The sequence below is a fragment of the Ictidomys tridecemlineatus genome, chromosome 6 (genome assembly GCF_052094955.1).
Source record: "Ictidomys tridecemlineatus isolate mIctTri1 chromosome 6, mIctTri1.hap1, whole genome shotgun sequence".
In the NCBI taxonomy this organism is placed as follows: domain Eukaryota; kingdom Metazoa; phylum Chordata; class Mammalia; order Rodentia; family Sciuridae; genus Ictidomys; species Ictidomys tridecemlineatus.
In genome coordinates this window covers 148,141,559-148,145,677 of record NC_135482.1, presented here as the reverse complement: position 1 = coordinate 148,145,677, position 4,119 = coordinate 148,141,559, and the positions used below count along the sequence as shown (strand labels likewise).

At 30.4% G+C, this 4,119-nt stretch overlaps 1 pseudogene; it reads left to right on the top strand.

Annotated features, from left to right (window-relative positions):
- Positions 1-3,429: 3,429 nt before the first annotated feature.
- On the top strand, positions 3,430-3,666 carry LOC144365114 (cyclin-dependent kinases regulatory subunit 2 pseudogene; annotated as a pseudogene).
- Positions 3,667-4,119: the final 453 nt, after the last annotated feature.

Sequence of the window (4,119 nt, the reverse complement as noted above, 5' to 3'; positions counted from 1 at the left end):
AGGTTTAAACTGACTCACTAGTAACTTAATTCCCTGCATGAAAAAATTTTATTACTCATTAAAAACACACTAATATGTAACACTTGACAATCTGAAATTTAAAATGTTTGAGATCCACTAAGAAGAATGAAACTGTGATCTTTAACCAGGAGAAAATTAGTCAATAGAAAAAGCAATGGCAGAAAGGGAAGAATTGTTAGATCAGTACATTAAAAGAGGTATCAAAGTGGTTCAATATACTCAGGATTTATATTAAAATATAAACCAAATGAAGTATCAAAATTTTTAAAAATATTAAATGAAAATTTCACTGGATTTGTTTAATGGTAGATTGAAGAATATAATTTCAATGAACTTGAAGAAATAGCAACAGAATTACACAAAATGAAGCTCAGAGTATACACAGTCATCCATGGGAGAGTGTGAAGTAGTTTAACATGAATAATTGCAGTCCCAGCAAAAGAAAGCTGAAAAAAAATGTATAAAAAGTAGAGTCTGAAGACTTTACAAATTTGGAAAATTATAAGACCACAAAAGAAAAAGATTTAATGAGTCCCCAGCAGGATAATTACAAGGAAGAAGACACCAAAAACATCATGACCAAATTTCAGAAAATCTGTGAAAAATAAAAAAATCTTAAAATAAATTAAATTAAAAGTCATAATACCTACATAAATATAAAAATAACTACCATACACTTCTTGTCAGAAGTTGAAAGAAGGCAAAAGAATGATAGCCTTGAAATGCTAAATAATAAAAAAGTAAAATCTGTCAATATCACCAAAATTGTCTTTCAAATATTAATGTAAAAAAAACCTGTTCAGGCAAAAGAATATAAGAGAAGAAAATGCTTTTACAATTATGCTAAGAAAATAAGAGGTGTGAAACTGGTAAATATGTGGTTAATTATTTTAAAAAATGCATGGTCTCATCCTTTAATTTTGCTTAAAAGACCTTGATCCTTAAAAAAAAACCCAACAATATATTATGGGGTTTATAATATATGTACACATCAAAATCACAGAAGGTAGGAAAAAAGAGGAGCATGAAAGTATATGGTTTTTACAGTATAAACAAATAATATAAAGAATTGAAAGTAGTCTGTGACAGTTAAAGACTCTAGAGAAACTAATATGTAAAACAAAAAACAAAAGAGATGATATATTTAAATACAGAATTATATATCCATAAGCACATTATATGTCAATGATTCATATTCTCCTATTAAAAGATAGACTATAAGACTGAATTTAATTGAAAAACTCACTATTTGGTTTCCACAAAGAACAAAAATCACTACAATATGAACAAAATACCAATAGAAATACAAATAGCTAAAAAGTTGGAGGGGGAATGTATTTCATGCAAATACTAATTTTAAGAAAGCTGGCATGGCTAAATTGATATCAAAGTAGATTTCAGCATAAGGAATATTATCAGGAATAAAGATTGTCATTTCCTAAAGGGTTTGATTCATCAGGAAGACATAACCATCCAAAGCATTCATATATCTTACAATAGAGCTTCAAAATACATTAAGCCAAAATTGACTTAACTGAAGAGAAGAAATAGACAAATTCACAATTGTAATTAGAGATTCCAACACTTTTGTCTTGATATTCATAAGAGCTAGAAAATTAATAGGAATATAAAAAATAATACAGTACATTTGAGTTAACCCAATTTAACTCACATTTATACAACATTCTACCAAACAACAGTAAAAATGCATTCATTAGTGCACATTCAGCATTTACTATAGTAGACCGCACAATAACAAAACAAATCTTATTAAATTTTAAATAATTTAATCATACAGATTATTTTCCCCAGAAATGACAGAAAATAATTTCAGAAATAAATGATAGAAAGTTGTCTAGAAAATCTAAAAATAGGTTAAAGTATATTTAAAAACAAAGTGGCAATTATTTATAATTAAATGAAAAGAAAAATATAACATATCAAAACTTAAATATAGCTCAAGCAATATTTAGACAGAAATTTTTATTTTTGTGTCAGTATATTGGAAAAGAGGAAATGCTACAAACCCATGAGTTAGTTTTAATTTTACAAAGCTAAAAAAGAACAAATTCAAAATAAATAGAAGCAAAGAAATAATGAAGGTAAGGTAATTCATAGGTCAGGAAGTGCTTATAGAATAATGATTGCTCATACGAAGTCATTTAAGGTGGTAAAACTACTGGTATACTAGAAAATTATAGAGGTCAAAGGTATTAATCAAGAACATTTTTCTAAGTAAGAATCACATTATTTTTATTTTTCAATCTCTTGCAACACTCAGGTAAGTGTGTATACATAGTGCCAGCTCAATAGTGGCTATTTTGTTATGTTTTGTTTTTATTTAATTGACTTTATTTTTTTAAATACATGACAGAGGAATGTATTACAATTCTTATTACACATATAGAATACAATTTTTCATATTTTGTATATAAAGTATGTTCATGCCAATTCATGTCTTTATACATATACTTTTTTGCATTAAAATTCTTATTACACATATACACCACAATTTTTCATATCTCTGTACGTAAAGTACGTTGACACTCAATTTGTGTCTTCATACATGTACTTTGGACAATGACGTTCATCACATTCCACCATCCTTGCTAATCCCTTGCCTCCTCCTTTTCCCTCCCACCCCTCTTCTCTATCTAGAATTCATCTATTCCTCCCATGCTCCCCCTCCCTTCCCCACTATGAGTCAGCCTCAGAGAAAACATTCGGCATTTGTTTTTTGTGATTGGCTAAGTTCACTTAGCATTATCTTCTCCAACTGCATTCATTTACCTGCAAATGCCATGATTTTATTCTCTTTTATGGCTGAGTAAAATTCCATTGTGTATATATGCCACATTTTTTTTTATCCATTCATCTACTGAAAGGCATCTAGGTTGGCTCCATGTTTAGCTATTGTGAATTGTGCTGCTATAAACATTGATGTGGCTGTGTCTCTGTAGTATGCTCTTTTTAAGTCCTTTGGGTATAGTCTGAGGAGAGGGATAGCTGGGTCAAATGTTGGTTCCATTCCCAGATTTTCAAGGAATCTCCATACTGCTTTCTATATTGGCTGCACCAATTTGCAGTCCCACCATCAATGTATGCGTGTACATTTTTCCCCACATCCTCACCAACACTTATTGTTGTTTGCCTTCAAAATAGCCTGCAAACTACTCTAAGATATTATCTCAATAGTAGTTATTGAATTTAATTGTGTTGAATCATTATGCAAGTCCTAATAATGCCATCTCTGAATCCATCAATTTTGGAAACCTACTCAATATGGACCTCTTTCTTTGTTTAAGAATTTAAAAGCCAGGTTGGTTTTAGTCCAGTTGTTGTCTAGGCTTCACCAGTTCCTGCAGTCTTAGGTTTCTGCCTCATTTCTGCCCACTGCGTCCTGGCAGTATGGCCTATAAGCAGATCTACTATGCAGACAAGTACTTCAACAAGTACTCCGAGGAATGGCATATCACTTTACCCAGAGAACTTTCCAAACGAGTACCCCAAACTCATTGAATGTCTGAAGAGTAGTGGAGGAGACTTGGTGGCCTCTGAGTCTAGGCTGGGTTCGTTACATGATTGGATTCATTACATGAGCCAGAACCACATATTCTTTTATTTAGACGACCTCTTCCAAACTAACTAACTAACTAACTAACTAAATAAATAAATAAATAAATAAATAAAGTATATTTGGGATCATGAATTAAATCTTTCACAAATTTAATGTATATGTGTATATAAGATAGTATTCAGGGAATACTTGAAAAAATGTACAAATAATTCATCCATACTTGTGCATGAGCTGTATTCTTCACAGCAACAGAGTTCAGTTAAATGCAATCGCAAATAGGTTATTATAAGGTGTTTAAGATAAAATTTCTTTGAGTCAGTTTATCTCAATATAAGTGCCTTTTTGACATTACCTGGTCCTTTTGTTAAATAGAGTTTATATAATGCATTTAAAAAAAAGAATTCCAAAGCTAAATAGCTGATGGTGTGCTAAAAACCCATGTATTTTCAAGCCTAAAAGTTCAAATATTAGAATTAGTTTCTAAAAATGTTTCATTGGCTATATGTGTACTGAAATAATTT